This window comes from Triticum aestivum, chromosome 7A (genome assembly GCF_018294505.1).
Source record: "Triticum aestivum cultivar Chinese Spring chromosome 7A, IWGSC CS RefSeq v2.1, whole genome shotgun sequence".
Classification (NCBI taxonomy): domain Eukaryota; kingdom Viridiplantae; phylum Streptophyta; class Magnoliopsida; order Poales; family Poaceae; genus Triticum; species Triticum aestivum.
The window spans coordinates 659,682,874-659,706,693 of NC_057812.1; positions in this window are offsets into that span (position 1 = coordinate 659,682,874).

The window sequence follows — 23,820 nt, forward strand, 5'->3', positions numbered from 1 at the left end:
GGAGATGGAACGGCCAGTTAGCACACCATGCCCTGGCGCCTCCCATGCCCTACTCATCCTCGAAGGAGTCCCCGACCTCGGCGGTGCCGGACGTTGGACGGTGGCAAGTAGGACGCATGGCTGACGGTGCTCCCGTCGTCGGCCGCCAGCGTGGCCACCGCTTGTGCGGCGACTTGAGCGAGGGCGGCGACCTCGAGCTCCATCCCCGAAGACAAGCTCTCCCGCAGAGCGTTCGCGCTTGCGGTCATGGCGGAAGTGGTTCCAGGTAGGAGGACAATGCGCTATGGTGTGGAGGTTAGCTTGGCGTCGCCGCTTTAAGTAGCGCATTCCGGTGAGGCCAAGCGTCCGGGTGCGTCATTAAGTTGCCGGAGTTGGTTCCGCGGGCACCGAGCCTCTTAATGACGACATACGAACGGACGGCATGAATGCGGGCAGCTGGCGCCGGCTGGGAACGCACCGCGCGACGGCGCGAGGGACGAGGGTTTTGGTGTGCCAGGGTAGTCAGCTGCGGTCGTGGCAACGTTGGAGATGCCCTTTGCTCACATGCGATCCCCGCATGTCATTGGAAAAGCAAGACGACCCGGCATGGTCTCAGGTCCAGAGGATGCAGTTGGCCACGCTACACCACTCCGCGGACGCGTCGCGGCGCCCCGTGCATCCTCGACGAGCCGGGTGTTGGGGTGTGTTTGGATTGTGGCCAAAGTGCACCTTGCCAAAATTTTGGTCATGACCAAAAGATTGGTCTTTGTTTGGATGGTTGCCATTTTTTTGGCATGCCAATGAACTCTAGCCAACTCTAGTTCATTTTTCTTGCCAATGTCGGCCAAATCATGGGCAACCAATACCTCAACCAAAATTTTGGTCATGACCCAAAGATTGGTCTTTGTTTGGACGGTTGCCATTTCTTTGGCATGCCAATGAACTCTAGCCAACTCAAGTTCATTTTTCTTGCCAATGTCGGCCAAATCATGGGCAACCAATACCTCAACCAAAATTTTGGCTACCCAATGCTTTGATGGGGCAACCTTGGGCACAAACCAAACATACCGTTGGTCGTGCCACAGCACTAACGCCACCCTCGGCAAACTGAAACCGACCGTGTCTAGCGACGATATGAGCGTGTCGCTCACCGCGGTCGCCGTGTCCAGAGGCGGTGCTGGAGCTGCGCCCCGTTGTTGGCCCCAACGACCCACATGAACGGTTGTCGGTGGCGAGGAGGTCGTGGGCCAGCTCCTCCATTGGACTAGTCTGCGCTACGTCGTCCCGACGGGTGTGCCCCACATGTCTGTTTCCCTGTTTTCCCGGCCATATTCGAGCGTCAGTGCTCCGCGTTGCGCATTAGGCCTTTCACTATGTAGGCCAAGCGAGACAACTTATTGTTTATTTGAGCCGTTCAAGTATAATCATGTGGCGTTTGCTTATTTCTCATTCCTCTCCAACCCTCTTCTCCATCGATCATGTCGCCCTCCAGTCGAGTCCATCCTCCCGCATGCCTCATTTGAACATTCCGCCGAGTATCATTCGCATGTACCCACCCTAGTCCTCTTTCAATAGATCTCCGGACCCCGAGATGAAATCGAGAGGGAACGAGTGGGGGCACGTGATACCTAAGGCGGATTCAAAATTTTGAACCGGTGATCATAGCATCCGCAAATCATATATAAAGGGTATTCAATGTTCGTTTCGTTTTTGAACGTACAATATACTCCCTCCTATCCTTTCTAGTTTACATATAAGTTTTATGTGTAGTCAAAGTATATCTACTTTGATCAAAAAGGTATCAACATTCAACAACGCCAATCAATATTGTTAGATTCGTACGTACTCCTAGATTTGTACTCGAGATGGTTTCCAATTTGACTATTGACAAGATTAATAGTACATGAGATGTATAATGTGAAAATTATATCATTGGAAACTCCTTTCACATACGAATTTGACCGTATGCTTTGTGTAAGTTGCATGTCATATATTATTACTCTAACATTTGGTCAAAGTTAGCCTCGAAAAACGCATTAGACCCTGTATGCTTTGTGTAAGTTGCATGTCATATAGGAGTATTATTACTCTAACATTTGTGTAAGTTGCATGTCATATATTATTACTCTAACATTTGGTCAAAGTAGTATAGTGGAAGTGGATCCTCTGACGTAGGTATCCCTGCCTTACCCTCCCTTTCGGTCACTTACTGGCGGACCCCATGCTTGCTAGGCCCCGCATGTCAGTTACTCAATGGGTTCGGCCACGTCAGGGGATCCTCATCCGTAGTATACTCCCTCTGTTTTTATTTACTCCGCATAAAACGGAGGGAGTGGTGGTATAATAAATGACGCGGGCGGGGGAGGGGGAGGGACGTCGGTTTGCTCTCAACTGCGGTCCCACAAGCGAGCGAAAACGCAAGACGAAGCGCGTTCCATTCGGTGAGCGACGTGGAGGGTCCAGCGTGCCGGGCTGCAACGCGAACGCGACAAGAGCGATGTACAGTCAAAACCGATTGACCGATCGTCACTGGAACCACTATTCACACCAGAACCTTCGCTGCTCGGCCTACGCCAGCCACTGCCCTAAAACCACACCAAATCTCCAGCCCATTCCCCCAACTTTCGATCCCCTAGCCCTCATCAAGCGTCCCCTAGTTCGCCGGAAAGCCATGGTGCGCCGCATAATCACTTACTACAAGATGCTGACGCCGGAGCGCCGCGCAGAAATCGCGGCGGCGGTCGGCGCCACAGACCTCCGTTCCCAAGCTCGCTTTGCGGCGGGCCAATCCCCGAGTTCTCTGGAGCCAAGCTATGAGGAGGAGGAAGCCGATCCAATGTTCATGGAGGAGGTCGCGGCGCAGAAGGCCCCCGATGGGTATGAGACGATGGACGTCGACTTTGTGCCGGCGTCCGAGTCCCCCATGGTGCAGGCGGACCAGCGGTTCAACATGGCGATACTAAAGGAGGACCGGGAGGCAGAGGCTCAACTCGATGCAGAGCGCACGCATGCCGCTTCCATCGAGGCTCTCCTTCAGGCGGAACTGGATGTCGTGGATGTGAACCGGGCGGCGGAGGCTCAACTTGAGGCGGAGCGCGCGGATGCCGCTGCCATCGAGGCCCTCCTACAGGCGGAATCGGACGTCCGGCAGAGGCTCGACTCAATGAAGAGCGTGCGAATGCCGCTCTCATCGACGCCCTCCTGCAGGCGGAACCGGACGTCCTGGACTTGAACCGGGCTGCGGAGGCTCGACCCGACACGGAGCACGCAGATGCCGCTTCCATCGAGGCCCTCCTGCAGGCGGAACCGGACGTCCTCATCTTGAACCGGGCTGTGCTCTCGTCCGTGCAGAGCACCCGCACGCTCCGCTTGAATGAGTAGCTGGAGGCCAAGGACAACCATGGTGCGGAGACACATGTCGGCAGCGACGGCTGGTTCGCGTCAGCAGCCAAAGACGACGAGGTCGTCTCTTTCCGCGAGCAATGATAGTTTTTCTTTATGTTGTTTTTTATGGATCTTTTGCTGTGTAAAAACATATATTTGTTATGCAAGTCGCCTGACTTGGGTCAGTCTACCATTTCAAGCGGTTGGATGAATATCCTACGTCTCCTAACCATTCTTTCCTTCTTCCTCACCTCTTCTTCTTCCCCAACAGACCACCACACGGGCCGTACGGATACTCCCCAACATGCGGTTGGATAAACATACTAACGAAAATTATGTGTCAGCGATAGCATGGCTGAGTTTGGTGTGTTCCCATGTGACAGCACGTGTCAGTGAGGGTGCGTTCCCTTGGTTGGGTTTACGGCATGCAGGAGCGACCGTGTGAGGGTGCGGTGTGATCACGGCGTGCACGAGCGACCGTGTGAGGGTGCGGTGCGACCGCAATAGCTCTGCGCAAGTGTACCTCCTTCTCATTTTGAAAACTTTAGGCAAGCATGGAAAAAATGTGTGGCGAAGTTTGGCAATGCAAGGCCTAGACCCAAACAGGATAAGTATGTACGTACTAGGAGTGCTAGTGTTAAAAAAGAAAGGCTAGGTTTTCCTTCGCGGGATTTAATCGATACAAATCCTTGTTTCACGTGTCAATTAATGCGTATTTTTTTCTCCAAAGACTAAAGAGCTAACCATCTCACTCCTCATCGCTTGATTAATGCAGCGCCATGCAAACCAACCTTCTCACTTCCGCATGCATGCAGGGGATATTAATGTCCTTGGTTGCTAACCCCATCAATTTTGCCTCGATTAGTGTTAGTGGCCCTTTGCAAATTGTAATTTTGATATATTGGCCTTGTGTACAAAAAATGGAGGTAGTAACTATATTTGACTTCCTTCCCCATTGCGGTGACGTCGACGATATTTTTTTGGGTGGTTTGGCGAAGTGCGTTCGACGGAGAACACCATTGAGGGAGACCACGGTAAGTCGTTCGCAAGTGCCGCCTGCAAGCCGAGACAACCGCCTTATTTGCATCCAGGAAGTCCTTTACTAGTACTACTATAACTAATGCGGTGAGATGGCTTCTCGAAGAAGACGATGGAGAAGCGGAGTCAGCGAAGAGTGAAATGATGGTTGCTTCGTCCGTGCTTTTGTGATTTGATGCCTCACTGCTTTGTGATTTGTGATAGAAGGGACAGGGGAGTAGACTCTGTGCTCTATACTGTACTACATGCGTCCAAGCATGGGAGAAAGAGGAGAGACGTTGCATTTTTCTATTCCTTCAATCAATCAATCAGGGAGCTTCGGTTCCATCTTTTTGGCTTTGGCAACACCGTCCACAATGGTTCCCACGATGCCAAAAGCTATTTTCACATTTGGCTACACATTGTGGATGCCCTTAACCGTACCACTTGGTTTTGCTCCTGTGTGCTATCTATACAAATCTCAATTATATTGATCTAAAAAATTATAGAATCGAGATTAGTAAAAAGGAGGTGATTTTGCCGCGCGGATGGCGGGGGAGGTTTCTTATTTTCGGAGGACGTTGTCCTGGCGGTTTGCTAACATGCGGTCCCACGTGTCAGTGCTTTACCAAGCCGATCCGCGTCCCACATGAGGCAGAACAACGGCAGAAGCAACACGTGGTTAAGTTGAAGAAGATGAGGGAGAAGCGGATTCAGCAACGAGTGAAATGATGGTTGCTTCGTCCCTCCAACTTAACAGCGGGAAAGGTGCAGCTTTCTGATTTGATGCCTCATTGCTCATTACTACGCTGGCACCATGACTGGGGTGCTTCACCCCGGTTGCTCTGCACTGTATTCCGGTATGGCACGTGGACCCGGTAGCTTGATGTCCCACATGTCGGCGAAAGGGACTAGAAGATTTATGAAAGCGAGCGCTCCACTCTTACGACGGAGGAGTAGACGACACGACGGCCCAGTGAACTGTCACTTGTATTGTATAGTACTATAGTTTTGCTGTTTCGCACGATCCATCGATACAAACCCGATTAAACAGGAAAGGGCGGGATTTTTCCCGCGCGGTAGATGATACTGGCCATACATTTCAAAGGCAATTTTAATGTATGCAAACTGAATAATTATAAGTAACAATATGATATCTAGTAAAACTAAAAACACATATGATTTATTGTGTTAGAGTGTAGTAGTAGTGCTGTATTGCATAGTTGTTAGATGTAACATGCGAGAACGTGTAGAGATGTAGTTTTGGAGGGCCTACAGAGAGAAAAGCGTAATACGGTCACCGAACTTCAGAATAAGCTGATTACGGTCACTATATACGTTTTGCGGTGATTATACGGTCACTTGCTCACAGCTCAGCATCGGATTGCACTCTGTTGACCGGCCAAATAGTCTGCATGGCGCCATGTTGACTAGTTAAATTGACCATGTTCATTGTGGGTCCCACCTGTCAGTTCACATAGGCAAAAGGTCAGATAAACACAAATTTACGCAGGCGCGACAAGGCTCCAACCCGTGCGCGGGAATCACCTGGTTTTGTATGTGTCTGTCAGGGCCTGATGTGTGCGCATGCACGTGTAGGTTGAGCACTTGAGCGTGAGAGTGTGTGTTGGTCGTGTGGTGTACTGGTGTGTGCATGCATGCGTGCGTGTGTGCGTGTGAGTGTTGCGTGCGTGCGTGGCTGCGTGTGTACGTGTGAGTGTTGCGTGCGTGCGTGGGTGCATGTGTTTGTGTGAGTGTTGCGTGGATGCAGTTCGTGTGCATGCGTGCGTGTGTGTATAATCACCACACCAGCTCCTGTGTGTTAAAACAGATGGCTCAGCATACCAATACAAGGCCACCTTGTCCGCTGTGCCCGCGGTCATGACTTCGAACCACCGTCCAAATATTTTTTTGTCGTTTGTTTTCATTCTTACTAGCAAGATGCCCGTGCGTTGCATGTAACATCAAGATGCATTTGTATGACTTGTTTATCTTGTGAGAGAAAAGGATGAACGAGGGAAGGCCTTATTTGCAAATGTGGAGAGGTGTGTGGGTACCTTTTTGCAAAATTGCCATAGTTTCTTTCCTATCCGTCAGATATAAATCGGACGGCCTATATTGCAGGATGGCAGGCACACCATCATCACCAACTCTGTTTTTATAAGAGTGTATTTTATGTATTTTATAAGAGTGTAGATGTAGAGTAGATACAAGTCGACAGGTGGGCACGATGGTAGTGAGATAATGTGATGCAACACTAGAGGTGCCACGTGGAGCGTTTAACTGGTCAACTAGTCATGTCATGAGCAAATACAGAGTTGTACGGTGAGCCCGTGACTGCATAATAACCACTAAACGTAAATGGTGACCGTAATGAGTGGATTCTGAAGTCCAATGTACGTATTGTGCTTTCGCTTCAAATACAATGATCGTCATTGCATATATCGCGAGAGAAAGATGAAACATGCGTGAATTTTCTGGGGGCTTACTTTTAGAGGACCTGGAGATAGTTTTGTGTGCATACGTGAAAGGGGCGTACAGGGGGGTATGCGATGGAGAGAGAGATGCTCTTCGTTTCTCTTTATTATGACTAACTTTGTATATAGTATAAAAATATACAAATTCACAGTGCGGAATAAATATCATTGTGGGCACCATGCAATGCAAATTAGCGTTCGTACTCCTCCATATAACTTTGTAATGTTGTATATGTAGAAACTCTAAAATAATTTTTTGGCCACACTTTATTCAAAAGGAATGTTGTATGCGAAATAAACGTGAAGAGAGGGCTTTTTAGATCAATGGGGTACGTGATGTAACATGTGTGAATGTGTAGTTGATGCATTTGGCAGGGCCTAGAGAGGTATGTGTGTGTATTACGTATTCGAGAGAGGCATGGATAGAGGGGCCGACGGGGGGGGGGGGGGGGAGATAGCACGAGAAATGAGAGTGGTCTAGAGAGAGAGACGAATATGACGTCACGACAAGAGATTCCATTCCCTTGAGTGTGTATATGCAAGGGGGGAGGGAATAGAGGCACCAGGAGAAATTTTCTGTGTGTGTGGTGTTTGTGTTGGTAGGTGTGGGTGTGAGAAGATAATGAAACATGGGGGCAGAGGGTGTGTCACCGCGTGAGGTCCGGTGGGTCGAGGTGAGGCCCTTCGTTCTGTTCTATCCTGCACCACATTGGTCGGCCCGTGATGCATTTAGGAAGACCCATGGATGACTAGTCGTACAAGACAAGGATAGCAGAATTGTGAAGGACTCTGTGTCCACTGACAAAGCCGGCTAGGATTTGTAACCCTAGGTTCTGGACTAAGGTAACCCCTTTATCTCTGATATTACTATTCATCCAACCTAACTTTAAGGGGCATCCTATAGAATGCTCTGCTAGAATCATACTCGTCGATTAGGAAGAGAGGTGTGAGACAATGCGTGAGAGATAGGCATAAAGATAATGTGCGTACATGAGACACGTAGGTAGTTCCATGTATATAGAAAGGGTCGATGAGGATTGTGCATGTGTATGTTTGCGAAAGGAAGAGTGCTTGTGATAAAGGTTAGTGAAAACAGTTGTAAATGGTTACGAGAGGGAGGGAGGGTTATATCTAGAGCATGTGTGCGAGAAAGACACCTCGGGAGAGAGTGTGTGAGCATGTGTGAGAGACCACCGATGGAGAGTGAAACTACACGTAAAAGACTGCTCTACACATTGATTAAAGATATAAATTGTATCCAAATATTAGGATGGGATCATGATATTTGCAATTCGTGTAAGGAGCGGTCATTGATCCACCAGAATTCTAGATTCTATCGAATTTGAGCATGTCAATGTTATTATTCGACACAATTGATCCACATAGTTAGTATTTTGAACTCCAGACAATGCATCGCTTTAGCAATCGAATATAAACGTGAGTATAGTTCATGTTGTGTGTGTAAAGCACATTATACATACGAAAGTTACACAATGGACATTATAAATAGCTACTACCTATGAACTAGCATGCATTTGAATTCAACTTAAGGTGGTTTAAAAAATCGAATTCAACATGAAGTCCATTCAATTATTTCAATTTGATATCATGGCATTTGTAAACCATACCTAAATTATGGGGGCACCAATCTTTGCTCTGATTTTGTACATAATAGCATATGTAGTCGTGTACAAAATAGATTCAAATTTAGCTCCTCCATTCCAAAATAATCGTAGTTATAGGATTTTCAAGTGTCAAAATTTCAAAAAGAAGCGGATAATTTAATGAGGTTTTCAAACATACAAGGTCAAATATAACATTGTATATTTAGGTCAATCCTCATAGTTCAAGAGTACTCTAAACGTGAATGCTTGTGTTTCAAAATTTCGAACGAAGCGCCAAAAGAGCCTCTACTCGCCCGAAACCGCGTGAGACTAATGTTTGGTAGTACAAGGAAATTACTTTTGTAATAACCCCGACCCGTGAAACCTACCGGCCCGACATCCAAAGGTCTAAACCGGGGTAGGTTTGTAGCTTCATCTAGATGCCATGCAACCGCATCCGAAAAACATTCATACACAATGGCCGCCTAAGCACACATGCGCGCGGCCGAAATCGCTCCCGCCCACTATTTGGGACACCTGGGATTACCATCCTACCCCCGACCCGCAGTAGGTCCAAAACTTAAGAGGGGGGCAAAGTTTGTACTTTCCGCAAATTTCAAACAAGCGCGTCCCATTTCTGTTCAAAAAAGCAAAAAACAAGCGCGTCCCAGACCGAAACATGGTTCCCCCCACCCATCTAATTCCCCATTCGTACTCCGTGGGTGCCAAAACTACCTCTCCACCAGCCGCAAAACCCCGGCGTCCTCCGTCCGCCACCCCATCCCACCCATCAACCACCGCCCTCCTCCATCATGCCGGAGCCGATACCCCGACGTCGTCGTCCACCGCAACCTCAACCGCAACGCCCTCCACGGCTAGTAGTTGAAGCCGAGGCCGAGCCGTCCATACCCTAGCCAGTTCAACCACGCCGTCCTGTGCCTCACCGCTGCCGCTCCAACTTCGCCACCCTCCACCGCACCGGAGCTGTTCCTGCTACGCCGTACTTCGCCGCCTCGGATCTGCTTCCCCTCCGCCGACATACGGCCATGGCAACACGGTCAACAATTTGGCCATGGGTTTGTCCAAGCCTGCACCCTCTAGAACATCGGTTTCCCCGGTAAAAATAAGAAAATCGGTGCGACTTGTGGAGGTGACCACACCGGCAACCGAAAAAGGTACTCCTCTTCCCTTATTCATGCAAATCTTACGTCTCTGCTTGCACGACATTCATCCCACAGAAGACACTAGTTGACCGCTTCTTCTTGATACTAGATGTTCCTAGTAACTCGTGATGCACAAGGTTTCTCCTCATATACTATTTCACCTTAGCTAGAGGTCCGTTGTCCCCCTGAATTTCAATTTCTGGCCACTTGATTCCCAATTAACGGAAGCATTCCCCGGCGTAACAGGCGCTAGTACGCCTATTATGCCAGGTGAGGGAGTCCTGAATTAGGGGGTGTCCGGATGGCCGGACTATACCTTCAACCGGACTCCTGGACTATGAAGATACAAGATTGAAGACTTCGTCCCGTGTCCGGAAGGGACTTTCCTTGGTGTGGAAGGCAAGCTTGGCGATACGGATATGTAGATCTCCTACCATTGTAACCGACTTTGTGTAACCCTAACCCTCTCCGGTGTCTATACAAACTGGAGGGTTTTAGTCCGTAGGACAACATATAGAACAACAATCATACCATAGGCTAGCTTCTAGGGTTTAGCCTCTACGATCTCGTGGTAGATCTACTCTTGTACTACCCATATCATCAATATTAATCAAGCAGGATGTAGGGTTTTACCTCCATCAAGAGGGCCCGAACCTGGGTAAAACTTCGTGTCCCTTGCCTCCTGTTACCATCCGGCCTAGACGCACAGTTCGGGACCCCCTACCCGAGATCCGCCGGTTTTGACACCGACATTGGTGCTTTCATTGAGAGTTCCTCTGTGTCGTCGCCGTCAGGCTTGATGGCTCCTACGATCATCAATAGTGATGCAGTCCAGGGTGAGACCTTCCTCCCCGGAACGATCTTCGTCTTCGGCGGCTTTGCACTGCGGGCCAATTCACTTGGCCATCTGGAGCAGATCGAAAGCTATGCCCCTGGCCGTCAGGTCAGATTTGGAAGTTTAAACTACACGGCTGACATCCGCGGGGACTTGATCTTCGACGGATTCGAGCCACTGCCGAGCGTGCCGCACTGTCACGACGAGCATGATCTAGCTCTGCCGCCGAACAGTGCCCTGGAGGCCGCACCCGCATCGGCTTCGACCCTTAATTCGGAGCCAACTGCGCCGATCGAGGATGGGTGGTTGGACGCCGCCTCGGGGGCTGCGATCTCAACGGCGATCGAGCCGAACACCAGCCCCGCACTCCGCGAGACTCGTGACTCCAAGGAGCCGGACTCCTCTCCGGACTCCGAACCCTCCGCGCCCCTGCCGATCGAATCCGATTGGGCACCGATCATGGAGTTTACTGCCGCGGACATCTTTCAGCACTCGCCTTTCGGCGATATTTTGAAGCCACTAAAGTCTCTCTCTTTATCCCTGGCCGGACTACGGTCAACAAGGTTGGGATACAGATGATGAAGAAATTCAAAGCCCACCCACCACCCACTTTGTAGCCACTGTCGACGATTTAACCGACATGCTCGACTTCGACTCCGAAGACATCGACGGTATGGACGCCGATGCAGGAGACGATGAAGAACCAGCGCCTATTGGGCCCTGGAAAGCCACCTCGTCATATGACATATACATGGTGGACACCCCAAAAGAAGGAGATGGCGATGGAACAGCGGAGGATGACCCCTCCAAGAAACAGCCTAAGCGCCGGCGTCAGCGGCGCCGCTCAAAATCCCGCCAAAGCAAATACGGTGATTCCAGCACGGGAGATAATAATACTCCGGAGAGTGCCGAAGAAAACCACCTCCAGCAAGATTCAGCACAGGAGGATGGAGAAGCCAGCCCTCATGAGAGAGCGGCAGACAGAGAGGTCGAGGACGATAATTGTATGCCTCCCTCCGAAGACGAGGCAAGCCTCGACGACGACGAATTCGTCGTGCCAGAGGATCCCGTCGAGCAAGAGCGTTTTCAACGCAGGCTTATGGCCACGGCAAGAAGCCTCAAGAAAAAACAGCAACAGCTTAGAGCTGATCAAGATTTGCTAGTCGACAGATGGACTGAAGTCCTTGCGGCCGAAGAGCATAAACTCGAACGCCCCTCCAAGAGCTACCCAAAGCGCAGGGTGCTACCCCGATTAGAGGAGGAAGCACTTAAACCTACATCACCAGCACTTGATACGGCCGACCGGCCACCTCGTGGCCGCGACAGAGAGGCCTCTCGGCCCTCCACTCAAGCCACACCCCGTACCAAGGCACGGGAAAATGCGCCAGACCTGCGAGATATGTTGGAGGACAAGGCAAGGCAAACAAGATCGATCTATGGATCGCGTGGGCGCCCCACGACTCGAGACGGTAACCGTCACGCCGGACACAAATCCGGTAGGGCCGAACACAGTAGACAAAGCTCATTGGAGCTACGTCGTGATATAGCCCAGTACAGAGGCGCCGCACACCCACTATGCTTCACAGACGAAGTAATGGATCATCAAATCCCCGAGGGTTTCAAACCCGTAAACATCGAATCATATGATGGCACAACAGATCCTGCGGTATGGATCGAGGATTATCTCCTTCATATCCATATGGCCCGCGGCGATGATCTCCACGCCATCAAATACCTCCCACTCAAGCTTAAAGGACCAGCTCGGCATTGGCTTAACAGCTTGCCAGCAGGATCAATCAGTTGTTGGGAGGACCTGGAAGCCGCATTCCTCGACAATTTCCAGGGCACTTATGTGCGACCGCCAGACGCAGATGACCTAAGCCACGTAATTCAGCTGCCAGATGAATCGGCCAGGCAATTCTGGACACGGTTCCTAACAAAGAAAAATCAAATAGTCGACTGTCCGGACGCAGAGGCCCTAGCAGCCTTCAAGCACAATATCCGTGACGAGTGGCTTGCCCGGCACCTTGGACAGGAAAAGCCGAAATCTATGGCAGCACTCACGACACTCATGACCCGCTTTTGCGCGGGAGAAGACAGCTGGCTTGCTCGTAGCAACAATATGACCAAGAACCCTGGTAATTCGGATACCAGGGACAGTAGTGGCAGGTCGCGTCGCAACAAGCAGAAGCGCCGCATTAACGGCGACAATGCTGAGGATACGGCAGTTAATGCCGGATTCAGAGGCTATAAATCCGGTCAGCGGAAAAAGCCATTCAAAAGAAATCCTAGGGGCCCGTCCAGTTTGGACCGAATACTCGACCGCTTGTGCCAGATACATGGCACCCCCGAAAAGCCGGCCAATCACACCAACAGGGATTGTTGGGTGTTCAAGCAGGCAGGCAAGTTAAATGCCGAAAATACAGACAAGGGGCTGCATAGCGATGACGACGAAGAGCCCCGGCCGCCGAACAACAGTGGACAGAAGGGTTTTCCCCCACAAGTGCGGACGGTGAACATGATATACGCAACCCACATCCCCAAGAGGGAGCGGAAGCGCGCGTTAAGGGACGTATACGCGGTAGAGCCAGTCGCCCCAAAGTTCAACCCATGGTCCTCCTGCCCGATCACCTTTGATCGAAGGGACCATCCCACTAGCACCCGTCATGGCGGATTCGCCGCATTGGTTCTAGACCCAATTATTGACGGATTTCATCTCACTAGAGTCCTTATGGACGGCGGCAGCAGCCTGAACCTGCTTTACCAGGATACAGTGCGGAAAATGGGCATAGATCCCTCGAGGATTAAGCCCACCAAAACGACCTTTAAAGGCGTAATACCAGGTGTAGAGGCCAACTGTACAGGCTCAGTCACACTTGAAGTGGTCTTCGGATCTCCGGATAATTTCCGAAGCGAGGAGTTAATCTTCGACATAGTCCCATTCCGCAGTGGCTATCACGCACTGCTCGGGCGAACCGCATTCGCCAAGTTCAATGCGGTACCGCACTACGCATACCTTAAGCTCAAGATGCCAGGCCCTCGAGGAGTAATTACGGTCAATGGAAACACCGAACGCTCTCTCCGAACGGAGGAGCACACGGCGGCCCTTGCAGCGGAAGTACAAAGCAGCCTCTCCAGGCAGTTCTCCAGTCCGGCCATTAAACGTCCGGACACCGTCAAGCGCGCCCGGAGTAACCTACAACAAGACCGCCTGGCACGTTCCGAGCAGGCGTAGCAATGCGGCCCCAACCCCAGCCCTCGCAAAAATGCGACGCCAGTGCTTCGCGTACATAACTACGCTCTAGAAATACCATGGGTACAGGGGAGGGGCACCATCACGGCACGCCCGAAACACGGCTTAAACCGCACCAGGGGCTGCCGATTTTTTAATTTTCTCTTACTTTCAGGACTCCATTCTTCGGAAGGCCTGTTCGGCAGTTCAATTGCCGCACAAACGATGCAAGAACCAGGGAAGCAGACAAGCCATGCCGCATTACGGAACTCCCAGGTGGTCTCTATCACGAGCAGTATACCTGTTTCGCATACCATTCCGCAGCCTGCCCCTGGAACGGACATGTTAAATAGTCCAACCTTTTGCTTATCGCATTATTTGTATCGTTCTGCTTTGATCGCAGCCCTTTTTAATAAACAATGCATAGCTTTTGTCTATTTTTGCATTACTCTTTTTTTACAAATATATGTTCCTTAACGACATGTTGCACCCGTACACTTTGGTACGGCCAAAATACGCCAGGGGCTTTAGTACCCCTCAATATGGTGTGAGAAGTCCGAACACTTTAACAAGTGCGGCACCCCGAACTTATAGCATTATATGCATCGGCTCCGAATCATGTCTTGGGTCAATAGTTGGGTTTGCCCGGCTCCTATGTTTTGGTGCCTTACGTTCCGCTATATCGGCTAAGGTAGCACTAGGAGAACTACTGCGATTGTGCCCCAGTTGAGCTGGGTCGAGCACCTCAGTAGAGAAAGCTAAAACTGACTGTCATGATGAAGCGAGAGCCGGTCGCTGTTCGAGAGGTTTTTCGAGTCCCTAAAGACTTATGCCGCTTAGAGCGAGGAGTCGGCTCTGTCCGGCCAAGGCGTGGATAGCGCCCCGAACTCGGTCTTCCGAATACCAGGGGCTTCGCCGAAATTTAAAATTATAGAATTCTATGGCTAAGTGAGAGTGTTCACGCATTATAGTCCGATTGCCTTGTTCGTTGTGCTGAGCGCCTCCCTCGAAGGACCCAAACATGGGAAAAAGAGCGCTCAGGTTTATCCCCGAACACCCCAGCACTAGCGGCACGGGGGCAGAAGCCGACGACTCGCCATCTCTCAGAATTGATAAACAGCCGCACAGAAGGTAATATTTTAAATTCCAACAGCATTGCTTAGCGCATATGAACAAGTTTTCAGCGCACAGGACAAAACGAGCGAGTTTTACTCAAAAATTACATCCCTGGAACATTCATCCGCCACAAGGCGGGCACCCTTCAGAACATCCGTATAATAATTCTCGGGCTTGCGATGCTCTTTCCCCGGCGGTGGCCCGTCCTTCACAAGCTTCTCAGCATCCAGCTTGCCCCAGTGCACCTTAGCACGGGCAAGGGCCCTACGGGCACCTTCAATGCAGACGGAGCGCTTGATGACTTCGAGCCTTGGACAGGCCCCCACCAGCCGCCGCACCAGCCCGAAATAGCTCCCAGGCAGAGCCTCTCCAGGCCACAGCCGAACTATGAGGCCCTTCATGGCCTGTTCGGCCGCCTTGTGGAGCTCGACCAGTTGCTTCAGCTGGTCGCTCAGGGGCACGGGGTGTCCGGCCTCAGCATACTGAGACCAGAACACCTTCTCTGTCGAGCTGCCCTCCTCGGCTCGATAGAATGCGGCGGCATCGGACACGCTACGGGGAAGATCTGCGAATGCTCCTGGAGAGCTCCGGATTCGGATAAGTAACAAGTAACTCACGTTTATGTGTTTGCTTTGCATAAAGAATGCCTTACCCGCCGCTATCTTTTTCACCGCATCCAACTCCTGGAGGGTCTTCTGGGATTCGGCCTTGGCAGACTTGGCATTTTCAATAGCCATCGCGAGCTCGGACGCTCGCGTCTTTGAGTCAAGCTCCAAACTCTCATGTTTTTTCTTGAGAGCCTGGAGCTCTTGCCGCACCTTGCCAACCTGGGCCTCATACTTCTCCCGCTCGGTGCACTCCGTGGCCGCCCTCTTCTCGTCCTCGACCAGCACTTGCGTAAGGGTCGCCATCTCCGACGTGGCCCCTACAATAGCCACGATAATCCTGTCATTTTTTGCAATTGCACTTTTTTTATATATATTTAAACAAGGTATTTCTTACCTTCCTTGTCCTCAAGCTGCTTCTTGGCACGCCCGAGCTCTTGCTCGGACTGCTCGAGGTTCTGCTTTAGCGTGTCCACTTCCGCAGTCAGTGCGGCGGACGCCAGCAGAGAAGCCTGCATACGCATATTGACTCCTTTTCGTTAGACTCCTGCGAATTTTATTTGATCCTCTATTCGGCTTTTATTCCCGAACGCCAAACAGAGCATCAGGGGCTACTGTCTATGCGGTAATATTATTTACACATTCTTTACTTACCTCAAAGCCTGTTAAAAGGCTAGTACAAGCTTCAGTCAGTCCGCTCTTGGCGGACTGAACCTTCTGGACCACCGCACTCATAATGGTGCGGTGCTCCTCGTCAATGGAGGCGCCTTTGAGCACCTCCAACAGATTGTCCGGCGCCTCCGGTTGGACGGGGGTCACCGGCATGGTGGGCTTGCTCCTCTTGGAAGGAGGTCACCCGCCGGACTCTAGAACCTTTGAAGGTTCCGGAGCGGTGTCCGGCCTAGAACCGGACTTGGAGCCCTGGGTTTTTTCCCCTTTACTCCTGGAGTCCGGGAGGTCGCCTTGTGGCGCCTCCAGGACCACCTCCTCCTGGCTTGGAACCTGTTGGGACAACACTTCAGCGTCATCCGTAGGGTAGGGGGAGGAAGCCGTCGAAAGCGAATTCACATCCGACAAGTCCAGTGAACCGCTCGACGACACGTCGAGTCGGTCTTTGGGTGGGATGCATAATCATATTCGACATAAGGGAAAGCTGTGCAATAAAGGAATACTATGAATTACTCTGGTATCCGGATACTTACGATTTCACCAGGGGCTTGGCCTTGAGCGGCCACTCCTCTCCGCCATCCTTGGCGTCAGTGGAGTAGTCCGGAGGAAGGGTTTTCCCCTTCTTGGACCCTTCGGCCTCCCCAGTGAGGGCGGCCTTCCTTTTCTTCTCTCCCCCCGCTGGAGGGGGAGAGGTCTCTTCTTCCTCCTCCTCGTCTTCACGAGAGGAATGCGCCTTGGAGCCGTTGGATGATGAACCCAACACCTCCTGGCGCCGGGCACTTTTTCGAGTCCCCGTGGCCTTCTTCGTGGCCTTCTTCTCCGGCACCACATGGGGTGCCGGAACCAGCAGCTTTGCCAAGCGGGCATCGGCTGGGTCTTTGGGCAAAGGAGCCGGACAGTCGATCTGTCTGGACTTCGCCTGCCAAACCTGTCAAAGGTAAGGGAGCTTAGATCCCGCATAGAGTTAAACTATGAAAAACTAATACCCTGTAAAAGGTACAAACAACTTACCGCGCTAGCGTGAAGCTGCGTGCTGAATCCGCGATCCTCGGTAGCGGATGCGGGAGCCTTGGCGCCCTTGAAAAGCACCTTCCAGGCATCTTCATACGTCATGTCGAAGAGCCTGCTCAGAGTTCGGTGCTGCGCCGGGTTGAACTCCCACAGATTGAAGGCCCGTTGTTGACACGGGAGGATCAGGCAGATGAGCATAACCTGGACTACGTTGACAAGCTTGAGCTGCTTGTCCACCAGGGTTTGGATGCATGTTTGCAGTCCAGTCACCTCTCCTTTGCTACCCCATGAAAGGCCCATCTCTTTCCAGGACGTGAGCCGCGTTGGGGGTCCGGACCGGAACTCGGGGGCTGCGACCCACTCAGGGTAGCGTGGCTCAGTGATGTAAAACCACCCTGATTGCCACCCCTTCAGGGTCTCCACATAGGAGCCCTCGAGCCATAAGACGTTGGGCATCTTGCCCACCATGGCGCCTCCGCACTCCGCCTGGTTGCCGCGCACCACCTTCGGCTTGACATTGAAAGTCTTGAGCCATAGGCCAAAATGGGGGCGGATGCAGAGGAAAGCCTCGCACACGACGATGAACGCCGAGATGTTGAGGATGAAGTTCGAGGCCAGATCATGGAAATCCAGGCCGTAGTAGAACATGAGTCCCTGGACGAATGGGTGGATAGGAAAGCCCAGTCTGCGGAGGAAGTGGGGAAGGAACACTACCCTCTCATGAGGCCTTGGGGTGGGGAGGAGCTGCCCCTCTTCGGGAAGCCAGTACGCGATGTCGTTAGACAAGTATCCAGCCTTCCTTAGTTTTTTGATGTGTCCCTCCGTGACGGAGGAGACCATCCACTTGCCTCCTACTTCGTACATGGCTAGAGAAGGTTGAGGTGGGGAGTGCGGACTTGGGCGCTGGAGCTCGAGTGCGCGAAAATGGATAGGCAAAGGAGGAAGAAGGCGTAGGTGAAAAGGTGGATCCTTATCCCCTTATATGGGTGGACGCAACTACGTGTCCCCACTAGCCTGGTAAAACTCGCTTATCTCCAAGCGCCGTAATCAATGGCGCGGTTCGGTTACCCACGCCCGTATTGATGAGAATCTCGGAATAAGGGGACACGATCTCTGCTTTAACAAGACGTGCCAAGGAAACCGCCTCGCATGACGTGCTGAGGTGGGATAATAAAACGATTCGAATAAAGTCTTGGCCGTGGTGCGATGTCGCACTACGGAATACGTCAGCAGATTAGATTTTTGTAAATGTTATTCTCTCTATGGCCATATGTGGAAATTTATTTTGCAGAGCCAGACACTATCTTTGTGTTCAAAATCTTCTATGAAGTACTTGGAGGAGGAACCCACCTTGCAATGCCGAAGACAATCTGCGCGCCGGACTCGTCGTCATTGAAGCCTGGTTCAGGGGCTACTAAGGGAGTCCTCGATTAGGGGGTGTCCGGATGGCCAGACTATACCTTCAGCCAGACTCCTGGACTATGAAGATACAAGATTGAAGACTTCGTCCCGTGTTCGGAAGGGACTTTCCTTGGCGTGGAAGGCAAGCTTGGCGATACGGATATGTAGATCTCCTACCATTGTAACCGACTTTGTGTAACCCTAACCCTCTCCGGTGTCTATATAAACCGGAGGGTTTTAGTCCATAGGACAACATACAGAACAACAATCATACCATAGGCTAGCTTCTAGGGTTTAGCCTCTCCGATCTCGTGGTAGATCTACTCTTGTACTACCCATATCATCAATATTAATCAAGTTGGACGTAGGGTTTTACCTCCATCAAGAGGGCCCGAACCTGGGTAAAACTTCGTGTCCCTTGCCTCCTGTTACCATCCGGCCTAGACGCACAGTTCGGGACCCCCTACCCGAGATCCGCCGGTTTTGACACCGACACCGGGGAAGCAGCGCCTTGGTGTTTATCTTAGGGGCGTGTGTGGCCTAGAGCTACTGGCATCCGATCTGGAGGTCGGCCAGGATTAAAGGGATGGCCTGGGGGCACTGCCAAGCACGGCGGTGGTGTGAGGTCGATGGAAGGGCGGGCCGGCGGAGGCAGGGGTCTGGGCTGGTGGTCGCTGGCGGTTCGAGAAAGATCGTCAATAGTGACTGGTGGGAGGTAGACGAAGGCCATCTGCCCGTTCCTTATAGATCGGACGGTTCATTAAAAAAATCGACAGACCTATTTATTTTCAATCGACTGTTATCTTAGATATGACCACATGTGGTGGTTTGCTGGAGGAGTACCTGCATTTCCTGTGCTCATATATTACAAAATCATACATAGTAGAATCTAATTTTGTTTGCCATGCAATGTTGTAGAGCTATCATATGTCTCCTATCATTTATTTTTCAGCCACCTGCTATCTGCTACTTTTATAGTGCACTAGTTCTGCACACACTTCACCCTTACTCTCACTGTTGTGTTTTTATGCAAGGGTATTTCAGACTCTGCTGCCATGAGAGAAGCCAAAAAGAAAAGAGAGAAGTCGCTCCAGCTTGGTGTGCGGGTAGGCAAGACACGTTTCAGCGCTATAATGGGTGCAGTGTCAGCAGATGGAGACGGTAAACGTAGCTCTGGAGTTGATGACCTCGCTCGCAATGAACCACCATCCCAGGTGCTTGCTTTAACTTCGTGGTGTCATATGTGGTTGCATATTCCATATGGTGTCTAGCTTGTATTCGAAAGGCCGAAGTCAGTAAGATAAGGAAAGATTTTTTTTACATGAACCACCATCCCGTGAGCACCAGAAGACAAATAGCTAGTTAGGGCACTGGCCGAGCCAGTGACAAGCCTAGCAAAGATAGGCATCACCTGGAAGCCAACTAAAAAGCTGCGATGGTGGCGAAGCAGCCCGCCTCCCACCAGGCTCTCAAGTCCTAGATCATCATGCTCACCACTCCAACCGGATGTCTAGCTTGTATTGCTTCCAATTTGGTTAAATTGCATCTGCTTAGCTTACACATTAAACCTTTGAATATGACATGCCTTTCTGTTTTTGGTACATACTAGTACATCTGTGTATTAACCATGTTCTTACATCAAACTAATGTTCTTGTGTATCCCTCATCTTATGACGAGGAAGGCAGGCAAGGGGACTACTCCTCATTTAAAGAATGCAGCGTCAGCCTCCCGACATGATTCTCAAGAAACAGAAATGCTAGATGAAGATAGTGAACATAGCTCTGTAGTTGATTACAACATTTCCCCTACACTAGCGTCGCAGGTACTTGCTCTAACTTGGCAACGTGATATGTGGTTGCATGTTGCATATGGTGTCTAGATTGTAATTCTTCCAATCTGGTTAAACTGCATGTGCTAGTCTGCTTAGCTTATACATTATACCTGTTAATGTGACATGCCTTCCTGTATTTAGTACATAGTACATCTGTTTATTAAGCATGACCTTGCATAAAACTATTGTTTTTTTGTATCCCGCATCAATCAACATGACAAGACACCTTTAGTATATGCAGTGCAATATTAGTTGCATCTTTCATATGATTTATAGCATGCACTGCTTCTAATTTGTTGAAATTCCATTTATGATGGGACGCTTTTAACTTGGCAGAGTCATATTGGTTGCATCTTTCATGTGGTGTCTAGCTTGCATTGCTTCTTATTTGCTGGAATGGTTTCTGCTTAGTTTACACAAACAGTTGTGAACATGCCATGTCGTCCTGTTTTTCGTACATATTCCATCCTGGTATCATGTGTTTGCCTTACATCAAAGTAGTGATTGTCAGTATCATGCATGAATGAGTTTTGAAGAGAGAATTTTATTGCTTTTTATTGTCGGTTTTACTTGACAATTCAAAATCAATAAAGCAGAAGAAAGTTAGCAAGGCAGTGGATAAAGGTGCTCCTTCCGAACGGAGGGCCTCTATAGTTTCTACTCCTCCACACCCCCAAGATTATTTCCAAGACAACACATGCATAGACACTCAACAAAGCCGTGTTTATGATGAGCACGTCTCCCCTAGTGCAGCATCACTGGTGCTCCCTCTAACTTGGAACTGTTATATGTGGTTGCATGTTATGTGTGATGTCTAGCTTGTATTGCTTCTAATTTTGTTGAATTCCATCTGCTTACTTTACACATTATACTTGAATAAGACATGTGTTCCTGTTTCTAGAACATACAATATCTGTCTATCACACCATGTTCTTACATCAAATTACTACTGTTGTCTAACCTGCAACAATCACTTATCATAAGACACGTTTGACTTCAGAGTGTGATATAGGTTACATCTCACATTCTTTTGTAGCTTGTATTACTAATTTGTTGAAATGGCACTTATGACGAGACAGTTTTAACTTGGTAGAGGACACGTGTTCCTGTTTCTAAAACATACAATATCTGTCTATCACACCATGTTCTTACATCAAATTACTACTGTTGTGTAACCTGCAACAATCACTTATCATAAGACACGTTCGACTTTGGAGTGTGATATAGGTTACATCTCACATTCTTTTCTAGCTTGTATTACTAACTTGTTGAAATGGCACTTATGACGAGACAGTTTTAACTTGGTAGAGTGATATTCGCTGCATCTTTCATATGGTGTCTAGCTTTCATTGCTTCTAATTTGTTGAAATGCCTTCTCCTTAGTTTACACATCATAAGTTGTGAATATGCAATGGCACTAATGATGAGAGACCTCTAACATGGTAGTGTGATGTTGTTTGCATCTTGCATATGACTTATTTCTTGTACTGCTTCGCATTTGTTTAAACGCCATTTATGATGAGACACTGTTAACTTGGCAGAGCGATATTTGTAGCATCTTTCATATGGTGTCTACCTTCCATTGCATTGCTTCTAATTTGGTGAAATGTATTCTTCTTAGTTTACACATCATAGTGCTGGTAATCTCTTCCATCCTGTTTTTCATACATATTACATCCTCCTATCATGTGGTTGTCTAACATCAAAGTTTAGTTTGTCTGCATCACGCATCAATTTGTTCAGAAGAACTAAATTGTTATTCGTTTTTCTTGTCAGCTTGACTTAACATGGCACAGAGAAAGAGGAAGAAACATAGAATGGCAGGGAATGAGAAGCGGATGAATCCCGCAGATTCTGCTGGTACTGATGGTGCAATAGAAGGTCAAAGTCCAGCAGAAAATTCGACAAACACGGCATCCCATGCTACACGAGTTGCAAAAAATACAAATAGAAACAAATAGCTGCCACCAAACAAGCAGAGACAGCCCTAGTTCTTGCAACACCTACCATAGTACTACTAGCTGCACGACGTACTCGTGCGTCAACTGAGCTAGCAGCACGTTCCCAAGCTCCCTTGCCACCTGGCACTACTTCCCAAGCACTCTTGGCACAAGACAAGTTTGCAATATCAGATGAACCTTGTGAGCTTCAACAGCAAGAAGGTAGTTGATGGAGTCAAGTTACAGTTGCATGCTTCTTTATATGTAGTCTCATAGTTTGATGTACACTAACACTTCTATGTTTGTTGTTGGACTAGCACCTAGGCGCAAGAGGAAACAAACATCAGGGATAATGCTCGATAGGTTAACTAAATCTAGAGGAGGAAGATGGAGATCCGTTTTGAGGCAGGTTTAAAAAGGCCACGTGATGCTACAGAGTCAGCCAAGTTAGTATCAGAGGCAGCGGTTGCTGTTAGGTGTCATGTACGTATCCTCCCAACATGGATTCAGTACAAGAATGACAAAGACGAAACCCAGTTCAACATCTTCCTCGACCATTTATCTGTAAGTATTGTTATGTACGGAAACTAGTAATATCATCTTGCTCTGTCCAATACTTTCTAGGTTGCTGATAATGAGACTCCCATAATTTTCAACAGATGAGGTTCAAGTTGGATAGCCAAGATGATGCAACCAGACAAGCTTGCACCCATGTTTTCAAGTCTTCTCTGCGACAGTATCGGTATAACTTGAGGAAAACTCACTTTGAAGGCAAGGCTAACAGTGAACTTGCCCAAACATCTCTAGTGGAAAATATATCTGATGAAGACTGGAGAGGCCTCGTTAAACACTGGTCCGATCCGAAGTATCTGGTACATTATATATATGTCATCAGATCACATGTTGAAGTCCTATTTACGCATGTGCCACACAAATCTATCTTCTTGTAGGTGAACTGTTCAAAGAACAAGGCCAACCGTACGAAAGTGAAATTCCAACAGACGACAGGATCTCGTAGCTATATTGCACACTGTGAGGCTCTTGTAATTAGCTGCTGTTTCACTCTTTTCATTGTACCATATTATCAGATCTATATTGACTTGTTCCAAATGTAGAGGAAAGCCCGCAAGGACCAAAAAGTACCTGAACCAAATGATGTGGAAATCTTCAAGGACTGTCACACCAGCAAGAAGAAGGGCATGACTACACCAGTCAAAGCCGCTGTTGTAAGTCCTTAATCCTCATGCCTTTTCACTACTACTTACTCTAACTTGTGCCTTGAACTGCATGATTTGCAGCCAATGTCTATTACTCTTTTCAATTTTATACACAATTGTCTTAGCGTATCATTGCACCTTACAAGGTTTAAAAGAGAGGAGTGATGTTCCTTTGATCTTGACCCACTACAAGAAATATGTCAACTTTTGACCTTGACTATTGGTCATTGAAAGGTCATTGTTTTTCATTTGCGACCTTTTTTTGACCAAAAACAGAAGGTCAAAAGCTGGCGGTCGTAAACTGAAATTAACGACCTTCTCTGTGAGAAGGTCGTGGA